The sequence below is a fragment of the Carassius auratus genome, chromosome 27 (genome assembly GCF_003368295.1).
Source record: "Carassius auratus strain Wakin chromosome 27, ASM336829v1, whole genome shotgun sequence".
NCBI classification, from domain to species: Eukaryota; Metazoa; Chordata; class Actinopteri; order Cypriniformes; family Cyprinidae; genus Carassius; species Carassius auratus.
The window spans coordinates 22,151,426-22,162,651 of record NC_039269.1 but is presented as its reverse complement, the minus strand read 5'-3'; the positions used below and the strand labels follow the sequence as shown (position 1 = coordinate 22,162,651).

At 38.0% G+C, this 11,226-nt stretch overlaps 1 protein-coding gene across 1 annotated transcript in view; it reads right to left on the bottom strand.

Annotated features, from left to right (window-relative positions):
- Positions 1 to 202, bottom strand: part of ppp2r3a (protein phosphatase 2, regulatory subunit B'', alpha) — a 78,864-nt gene extending 78,662 nt beyond the window's left edge. Inside the window, exon 1 of the mRNA XM_026206680.1 lies at positions 30 to 202. The gene's annotated coding sequence lies outside the window, so the exon portion shown is untranslated. The remainder of the gene's footprint in view (positions 1 to 29) is intronic.
- Positions 203 to 11,226: the final 11,024 nt, after the last annotated feature.

Sequence of the window (11,226 nt, the reverse complement as noted above, 5' to 3'; positions counted from 1 at the left end):
AAAAACTCGATAGATCAACAAACACATACCGTTCTGCTCCGGGTTAAGGCTTTTCATCTGGGCTTTTAGGACAGTCCGATATCCATTGCGATAGTGTTATGTCTAGCATATCAACACACGGTTTTGCGGAGTAACAGTGCAACGCCTCGCCGCTCAGACTCTGCGTGCTGACAGCAGCCAGTGCAGAATGAGCAGAGCCACAGAGCAGCTCCTCACGAGCACGCTGGGCGGGAATATATAAACGAAGACGAAGAGCCATAGAGTGACAGAATGAGAGATAGAACCAAAGCACGATAGATAGATAGATAGATAGATAGATAGATAGATAGATAGATAGATAGATAGATAGATAGATAGATAGATAGATAGATAGATAGATAGATAGATAGATAGATAGATAGATAGATTGATTGATTGATTGATTGATTGATTGATTGATTGATTGATTGATTGATTAAGAACTTTTTTTAAATAAATAACTTTCTTTTTGTCTTGACAGAAAAAAAAGTATATAAAAAATCAATCAGGCAAATAAAAGTCATCATCTTGAACGCAATATTTTCATATCCTGCTGACTTCAACAAGGTAACAAAACTATAGTGAATGCTAAATGTGTGTGTGCGCGCGTGTGTTTGCGTGCGTGTGTGTGTGTGTGTGAGCGACCGTGTATATTATAATTTGAAACAGGCCAACTGTGCCTTATAATTTATAAACTAATTATGCATATATTCCCTTGGTTATGTAGATCCTGTTAATAGAAACACCAGAAAAACAAAAATGATTTATTTAATTTATGTGTGCAAAATATTTTTACAAGTATACAATTTTCTGACTGTGGTGAGCACCAGGGGGCGTCCCAATGGATTCTGGGCCAATTGTATACGTCAGGGCTCAGATATGAAATTAAGCAAATTAAACCATTCCTCCCCTTGGAGTTATAAGGAGTTATTCACACATTCTTATTCTGTGTCAACGTATTTACATTATGTGATAGATTTTTTAATGTTGTGTACATTATGGGACTTTAAATTTAAAAAACAATAAGGTTCTATCTACACAGTCAAATGGAATACTAAAACTTTGAAGCTCAATATCTCAAAACTACTCGGAATGCAGATAAAACCTTATAATTCCAATGGGACAAATTGTAAATGATCTAAACACATAATGCACCAATATTAATATATTATGTATTAATGTATTCATGTATTAAAACATATATTGTATAATCCATCGAAGACTTTTAGCTAGATTCATATCTGAAAAGATTTTCTCAGTGCATCCGAATTCTGTGAAGCATTCTGAAAATTATTCAAACAGATGGCTGAAGAGCAAACCAGGTAATATCAAAATTTCTTCTAAAGATTATGCAATGTTATATAGTGGCAATATATCTCAAATGTATTCATGATAGTCCATTAAAATGTTCATGCTCAATAACTATAAGTTGCATTGTAAACTCATATTATTATGTATCTATATAATTTCAGATTCAACCAATAAATGTAACTTCTGATGAACCTACTGACGAATTACATTGAAAAGACAAATCGTCCCCTTGGAATTATTAAGGTTCTATCTGACATTTTTGTCAAAATTGAATTATTCACATATTCTTATTCAGTGACAACGTATTTATATTATGTGATAGATTTGTTAATGTTCTGTACATTTTGGGACATTTTATTTCAATAAACAACAAAGTTGTTTCTATACAGTCGAAGGGAATGCAAAAACATTGAAGCTCAAAATCTCAAAACTACTCAGAATGCAGATAGAACCTTATAATTCCAAGGGGACGAAATATAGAGATAAATAGAGATAAGAAGAAATCAATATAGTTACATATAGTCGGCTATATCAGTGCAGAGGTGAGATATAATTGCTACATCTGTCACTGCCATGACTCACCAATCATTCTGCATGTAGGTAGAAACCGTATTATACGGTTTGCCTGTAATTCATCACAAACTCTTTGACCGCTCGCCACAGATTCCTTGACGTTTTTTCCTTAAAGTATGAATTTAATCCATTGAAGAGGATCTAAGCTCAGCTTAGCTGCTTAGCTGTAAAGTTTTAATGAAGCACAGAAGATTAAACCACACAACTAATGAGCAAGACACACTTATGCAACCACACACTCATGGTTATCTCTGTGCCCCCTGGCTGTCTCTTCTCGTCTCTGCCAACAGATAATAAAGAGTATTTGGTATACAGGCACCTGACAAGGTGTGCAGGTCTATTTAAAGCTAATGGGCCTGTTAAGCTCAGCTGAGCCTGCTTCAGGCATCAGTTACTGGAGAAGACATTTTTCATGAGAGAAGAGCATGGAGGGGTTTGGTCCCAGTCATGCCTGAAATTCTATGGTCCATATTCTTGATGAAAGTAGAGATCCTTCATCTCTCTCCACCTCTGCCCTCCTCAGTCTCCAGCTGTCACATAGTCACCACCAGCCGGTTTTCTCACCCCAGGCCCACACTAACCTCCAAGTAAGAGCTTCTCCATTATACAGTTTCACTACACGTCATAGACTAAGTAAATGTGGCAATGTCATGACCCAAAGAGACAGCTAGACAGGCACTCATTTGTCTTAAGGCACGATTGGGGCAGAAATCCAGTGTGTCTATTTCGGAAACACTCAGATGAACAATGATGCACCCCAAAAACAGGTCACACCAAAGAGATAAGCTTTTACAGTCCAAAGCTTTTGATATATTTGCTGTCAGATTCAGACACAACTTAGAAGACAGCTTTGTAGCTAAAATAAAAATCAATATAATTGAGGTGGAAGACACATTTTGGAGAGTAATTTGGGAAAACACAACTGAGAAACTGTAATGTTTTATGACTCCAGCGAAAGGATTAGAAGAATATAAACTGTGTATTCTTCTTTCTTTTCATTGTGGACCATTTTTGGTTTGTTACAGGACTAGCAAAATTTTCAGCCATTATGTGCATATATCATTTTTGTTGCATGCCAGATATTTCACAGCTTGTTAAACTGCTCTGTCTGCCTCCCAAATGGACAATGTTGCACAGTCTGTTCCTGAGGAGAGCCATTTCTAAACCTTCTCCCTCTCTATAAACATTTCAGAAATGCAATATACTGATCTATATTTTATTTTTTGGCTCTTTTTTATATATAACTATGTAAACAAATCCTGGAAGGTATTCTAACTTTCTTGAAACCCATCCAAAAGTGCATTAGGTTTCCTGCTATATGTCAAAACACAGACACAATGTTTATAGCCATTTAAGAATTGAGTCCAATGCACACTTCTGGATTTGCTTGCATATACTGCGCCATTGGGACTTTCACACAGCAGGAACCTTTTCATGATACCAGAACTAATTGTGGAACTACCCACTTTTTCGAGAGCTAAAGTAGCTCCTACTCCAGAGCCGGGTCTTACCAGAATAACTGGTACTGACCGCAACATTGATTGGCCAGATGCGTTCGAAAACGCCCTCACTCGCCATGATTTAAAAAGCTGTGTAAACATACTGCAAACATTGTGTCAACTTATTTAGTAAGTATGATGAACAGCAATAATTGTGTGGATGCTGAAGTGCAGGCACTTGTAGCAAATGTAGCACTGCAAGTTGTCTTTGGAGATTCCTTCTTTCCGTTCTTTCAATTGCTTTACATATACATCAACATTACATGTCCATTATTGTGAAACCCACGAGACACAACAAAAAACACAGCTCCGATCACATCTTCCTCCAATCTCCTGTTATTCTTCTTTGTTAAGGTTTTTGAACACCGTGCACAAATGACATCACTGTCCACTGGTGTTCTGTCGATTTGTCCTACCCTGTCAGATTTTGCTGCCTCCCATTAAAAAAATGGGTAGCACAATTTTAAATTAAAGATGCTACTGTAAAGTTATGGTTTATTAACGTCTACACCTAATGCAAATATAGTAATTTTGTGTTATGTTTGTGGTTGTAGCTAAAAGGGATACAGCTACAGATTAGATTGTTTTTATTAAAGTCTACATCTACCCCAACCCTAAACCTACCCTTACAGTAATGCAGATAGATTAAATAATGTTGTTCAGCATGAGAAAAAGGGTGCAATATTGACGTGCGTATCCACAGTAAACCCTGGTAGGAATGTCAGGACACTGGCTGACATCACATCCTAGTACACACTGTCAGTGCGAATGCAACCCTTTAAATGGTACTGGGAAATAGTTCGCGCAAAATCATCCCAGTATTTAAGCGCTGTACATTTAGTTCTAGTTCTAGTTTAGGTTTTATAAAGATTTGAGATATTCCCCAAGACAGACTTTCAGTAATATAATAACATCCATACTAATCACACTTGGCATCCCTCTGAACCAAATCAGATACATTTTCGAATGTTTTTAATATATATAGCTCTACAAAAACAGATCACAGATTGACCTTGAATCCATATGGCAAGCAAATGAAATAACAGAATGTTTAAAGAAAAGCTGAGCTCATTAGAAAAGGCTTTCTCTCGGTATGAAAGCAGTAAGTCGAGCCACAAGGTCAGCCCCTCACCCAAAATCAACATTTGCAGCAGAGGACATGAGATTCCTGGAGCCTTTTGGTTCTAAGACCCCCATTCGAATTACACTTATAGGACATTTTGCATTATCATTTGTTTGTTTAGCAGGTGCTTTTATGCAAATAAGAATACAAAATAATTTCAATTGCAAAAGGCTTGCTAGTTAGTGAATCAAGTTAATTTTAGATGATTTTAATGGATTTCTTGAGGTGAAGGTTAGGAGTTCATCCCGCTACTGATTTTAATTATGAGTGGATGCAACAAAAGTGATGTTAAGTCAAAAAGACACATGTCTGACATGTTTTTGTCTTTCATTTATGGAATATTCTGCTTTCCATGGTGAAATCCACACCACAGTTCTGCATATACTTCAACCACTGCAACAATTTCTGCTGAAAAGGTTATCTCTTCAATTTACTTGAAATGATGAGAGAAAATGTATATAGTGCAACAATTATAGAGAAAAATCCATTATTTTCCTTCTATGCTTGCACAGAGTAGCATTTACTGTATGTAGTGTATTCAAAGTGCATGGATTTATTTGTCCTCCATACAAATGAATGCCAACACTTCCATTGACTTGGTTTGTTTTCTGGGACTGTCCTGCTGTCCCAGATCCGCTCACTGAATTACTGGCCCCGCGTCTTTAGTCGCAGCTGTCTGTGTTCTACGACTGCAGTCAGCCTACAGCTTGGACGGAACATCAACAAGGGGAGGGGACTATATATCAAAACTGGCCGGGCCACAGAGAGGAGCAAAGCCACCATCAGGATTCAATTAAATCCCAGAGGGGCCGGTGGGAAAGAGAGTGGAGAAAGACAGAGGAGTCAGCTGCTGAGACGGAAAGGAAGTAAAGAGCTCTTTCACTCAGGAAGAGGACTAAATGTCAAGAATCTGGTGCGCTGCCCGTTCTTCATTGTTCATAATGAGAGATGGTCAAAGTCAGGCCACTGGGCTGCTTTTGCCCACTGGCAAATGAACACAGTCACCATTGTGCTTCCATGTCAGGGGTCAGCGCTGAAGCATGAAGGCCTCCACATCAGAGAGCTGGACCCCAGCCATGAAAGATGACCCAGCTGGCTCTGCCTCAAAGCTGTATAAGTAAAATGTTCTCCGGTCCGCACAGAATGACTCTAATGAACATGATCTTTCTTCTCATGGCCTTTTAATGAGCACAGATTTGTTGCTACACTCTAACCCTCCTAGTTCTATAATGGTGTAAAACAGAACTTCTCAGGTCACTGGATGTCAGGTGAGGGAGGACTTTAAATCCATGCCCCAGAGGAGCACAATTAAGGCAGTTGTTATGGTTGTTCCATTCTATCAAGTGTAAATAATGAATGAAAAACAACCAAAGAAGATAAGCAGAACTGGTGCAGTGGGATAGCAGGGAAGAGAGGAGCCAAGAGAAGCTGCTCCTAGTTTAAACTAGGTTTATAGTTGTCAGAAAGCTTGTTATAATTAGTGTTTACTGCATGTGATGCCAAACTCTCTGTACCCAGTGCAAACTAAACAGTCAGAATGACAGCTTTACATGTGGCCCTCACCCCATGCTCATACCCACAGCAGAGAAAACTGAAAATACACACATTTTGGTATCACTTTATTTTACAGTCCTGTTCCTCATGTATATGTACTTATTATAGTAATTACAGTAGCTATGTAATAACTAGGCACTAACCCTGAACCTACCCCTAAACCTAACTGTAGTTACCTTGTATTACCAGAACTTTCTTAGATAAATACACTGTAAGTAAACTATAAGTACATGTAAGTACACGTACTGTAAAATAAAGTGCAACCAACATTTTATTAGACGCAATCAAAATTTTGTAGAGGTGTCTCTTCTAGGTGATACATATGCCTCGTCTTAACAAAGGGACGTGATAAAATGTGCAATAACATTTTTCTTGCACTCCACTATGAATTTTATTGCAGCTTTCTCACCTCTTAAAAGTTAAAAACTCAGAATAAATAAAATAAGACAGATAGATAGAATGGTCAATGCAAACTCAAACTCTTGTACGTTTTTCATGTACCTACTTTGGATAAATAATTTCTCACTCCATTTGTTTCAGACATTTTTTCCTTTTAAAAAAAAATAAAAAATACTGATTAAAGACGATGGAAGTTCATAGAAGGTCTATGGTATACCCCATTCTGTCTGAGCCAAGAATAACAGTGACTTAAGCCTGCTGGATACAGAATAACTTATTAAGTGTCTGCTTTAGTAGTCTGCAGGATGACAGTGGCCTGTATTTCCAGCTGCTGAGTCCAGAAAGTACAGTCCTAATCAAAGGCTCTTGATCCAATGCCTTGGTGGCCCTGAAAGCCACAGCCATATCGAGCACTGGTAGACAAACCAGAAACTGAGACACACACACACACACACACACACACACACACATACACACAAACACAGTTTTTTTCCATATGAAATTTTATGTTGAGTGAAGTACCAGGATTTAAATTTCAGTATTGCTTTCTCCTGCATTACCACAGTCTGGCTTTGGATATCATTAATAAAACACTGACGTTAATTCAAACATTTTTCTCAACCTCATGACAGAATCGGCCTTATGAGGTACACTGGAAAAGTCTGGGCAGTCACGTAGGTGGACAGTATCCTATACTTAAACAACATGCTTCAGAACTGTCTGCAAATCCAAAGTAAAAAAAGTTGATGATCTGACGTGTTAACATGAGGCTGAAATACAAGTAGAAACTGTCACGACTAATGGCACCGGCACAGCTGGACATGAAATGGCACGGGGCGATGTGTTCATTCTATCATGCTGATGCAGTGCCAGTTTTGGTGTGAAAGGCCCATTAGCTGAGCACAGACGTTCTTTCTGTGGTTACAGTTGTTATTATTTGACCTTTTCAAATGGCATTTATGTAATATGTAATTGCTATGGCACTATATACGGAATCACAAGGGGAAAATAACAATTATCTCTCAAAATGTAAGGGTCCTATAATAACAAGTTCGAAAATAGCATCAACAACTAAAGCACATTCTGTATCAACACTAGCTGTCTACACTCTCTGTCAGTTTCACACCTTTCCTTGTTTGACTGTTGGCTTTACTATGGAAGCTTGTTTCAGCCAATGAATAAAAAGAAAAAAGGTTATTGCAGCTTTATATCTCACAATTTCTGACTTTTTTCACACTGACTTCATAACACTCAGTTGCGAGTTATATTATTGCATAATATAAACTCGCAAATGCAGGTTAAAGTCCAAGGTTTTTTTTTGGGGGGGGGGGGGGATGTTATGTTCTCAGAATTGTGAATTTACATCACAATTATGAATTTTTTTACTTGCATCTGTGAGTTTATATCATGCAATTCTGACAATAAAAGTCAAAATTGTTATTATTTTTGTATTCAGTGGTGGAAACAGGCTTCAATACTTTTCTGTTTAAGCTTATGCAGTGTTCTTTTTTCCCCCCAAACAAATGAATTGAAAAGCAGCTTTGTTTCAGGAAGTGGGTTATGTGACGAACCAGCATGACTCCTTTTTGGTTTACCTTAAATGGCTTCGGGCTGCTGTTCTGTTCACTAACTAATGACCACAGACAGACATGTAAACCTCCTTTCTGTGAGTCTTTAAACCACCTCTTTGAAAATAAATTGCACTGCATCCAAACTATGGACTAGAATACAAACGCATAAATCTTACAGTTTTAGGCTGCTACTCCATAGAGGAGGACTGGCAACTCAGACAATACTTCAGCCAACAAACCTCAAAGGGATCATTTACAACTGATGAATCACATCTCCTTGTATTTCTGTGAGCCATTAAATAAACTGCTAAATAAAAAACCCATGAGACAGTCAATACAGCGTGGAAAGACTAATACTAAGAAAGTTTTCTCAAGAGGAAACAGAGGAATTTCAGAAAACAGAAGACTTAAGCTAGCTAGTTTTCTAAAACATCTTAAAGATGTTTTGTTATATAGTAAATTAATCAGAATTCATATAGTTTAATAGCTCTAGCATTTATAGTGACAGATGATATAACACTTTGTTACCATCATATTTGACGTTCTTGGTGTGAAAAAGCCCTGACTTTTGTTTAACTAAAGTTTAGGGTCACATTTTATTTTAAGGTCCAATTCTTGCTATTAAAAATAAACATAAACTATGACTTTTGCCTCAATAAACTACTAATTTGCTGCTTATTAATTATTAGTAAGGTAGTTTTTAAGTTTAGGTATTAGGTAGATTTAGGGATGCAGAATAAATTCATGCAGAACTTGTGCTTAATAAGTGCTAATAAACAACCAATATGTTAATAATAGTCATGCCAATAAGCAACTACCAAGTTTAAAGTTAAATATAAGGTTTTCAAAATCTCTAATGAAACATATACATTTGTGTAAGAAAAGAAAACAAATAATACACACTTGAAGGCCCTTTTCATAATTTGCATACTGCCTTTGATCACATTGTGTGCAGTAACTGTTCAACTTCCGGTGAAGTGATTATATAGCTATTTCACTTGAAGCACCATTTGTACTAGATCTATATCAGAACATACCCTTAAAAAAACATGCAGGAAAATCCTAAAGAAATTTAGGTTGAAAGCAAACAGAGAGTTGAATGGAGATTGATCATGGGCTGAAAAAGCAGAAGCAATAAAAGGGAATAGCAGAATAATAGCCAAAGCGAGAGGCTGAGATCTAGCATGGCTGAAGGTTGTCAGCTGACGTTCTCGCGGCTGTTGATGAATGTCTGCAGTGATGTGTGCGAGGCTCTGAGCCAGACTGCTTCTTGCTCCAGCACCCATAAATACAGAGCAGGCTGCCTGTTCAGCCCTCAGCCGCCACCATTCTGCCTAGAAAATGCAACACTCTTCCCTCTTCTTGCATCACTCTTCTCCCCTCCAGAAGAGTGAGGCCCTGGCACAATTTAATTATTGTCATGTATGTCTCACAGGAGGTTCAAAGTGAAGGCTAGCTACTACTATGATCCCAGAGGCAAACTGGAACTAAGAATGTCTTAAGGGATCACAGTAGCCGACTTTTGAAGCACCAACAGTAGGGATCAAACCGTAACGCTGCCGGCTGGTGGCCCATTTCTCTTAAAATTCCTGTCTGATTTTGATCAGCCCACACTATCATTACCATCAACTTCCACTATCACTGTCCTCTCCCTTTAATATCACTCTTTTCTCTCGCCTCTATCGCTCTGATCCCGATTTAGAGATAGCAACAATAGCAGAGAAAGAACTGCTAGAATCCTGTCAGAACCTGCGACAGCCGCTCATTTCTAGACAACACGACTGTCAAGACGTTTCTAATAGCAATAACAGGCAGATCATTCAAATGCTAATCAGTTACTGTGTGCCGATCGAGAAATGTCTAACCCTATATAGTTCGTATTTGGATGGAGCATTTCATCAATATGTCATGTTTAACAAGAAGAGATCAAAAACAGCTTTGAAGTGAAAGATCTTCTCTGTTGTAGACTGTATCTTCTTCCATCAGCCCTTTGATTACATGGAGATCTGGAGCAGAATAAGGGCAGCTTGCCGAGGGGAGTGTCAGTGTGGAATTTGCAGGAATCTGATCTGGATGACTGTACAAGCGTACCTTCACTCCCATGAAACAAGCCTTTGTGTTCAACTCCTTCAGTGTGGCACCGTTTGGCACAGGACCAAGAGTGAGGAAGAGCATTGTGTACCCTTACTCATTCCTCCTGTCCTGTCACCTATCCCTCTCTGATTTGACAAAAACATTGTTTTGAACAACCTACCATGCTAACCTACACAAGTCTAGTACAAGTTCAAAGAAATAAACAGACACTGTAATTCACTGTAAACATTAATCTAGTATGCATGTGCATGTAAGACATTTTCGATGACAGCTGCAAGTTGTAACTCTTCTAGTGCTGATTTCGGAGACAGGAATTTCAGACTGCACACCTCTTTATTTGCCGGAGATGAAAAACAAAAGCAAAACGTGCATGTGTGTGTGTGTTCTCTGCCTAAAACGGATGTAGTAGGGACAGTGGAGCACCTTCTCTGGTAAAATGGAAGCAGATGTGCACAGAAAAGCTTCTATTGTGTGGACAATTAGATGTTTCCTTGGCATAACGGATTTTCCTTTTCTGCAAGAAGTCTTTCTGATCGAATTGTGAAGGCTATGGTAGAATACAAAAACGAAGCCCACGATGACATTTAGGAAAGCTGCTTGAATTCGCTGACTGTAGCGCAAAGAGAATGTTTTCAAGACAAAAAATAAAAACACCCCAAACCTGTATGACTTTCTTTATATTTTCAAGCACAAAATATGTGTTTTTTGTTCATACAGTGAAAGTCAGGGGGATGTTAAATTTAAAAATGTATCAACGATACTTACTACATTTTATTAAGTAGGCTTTATATTACACCTAAAATATGATATGACATAAAAGTCAAAATATGGCATGCTAAATCACAATAGTGAGTTAAAATCTAACTTAGACGTACATACTATGTGTGAAACATTTAAGAAAAATATGATATTTTGTTTTGGCTGAGAATGGGATACATCAACTCTGCCTGTTTGTACAAGTTCATCGTGACATATGAATGAGGAGACAGGTGTAGGTTAGCGTGGCTTGGTTGGGATGCCTGAGGGTTATTTCTACATTTTGCAAGACACTGTCATGCTTGGATTACTGATCCCCTGCGCTCTG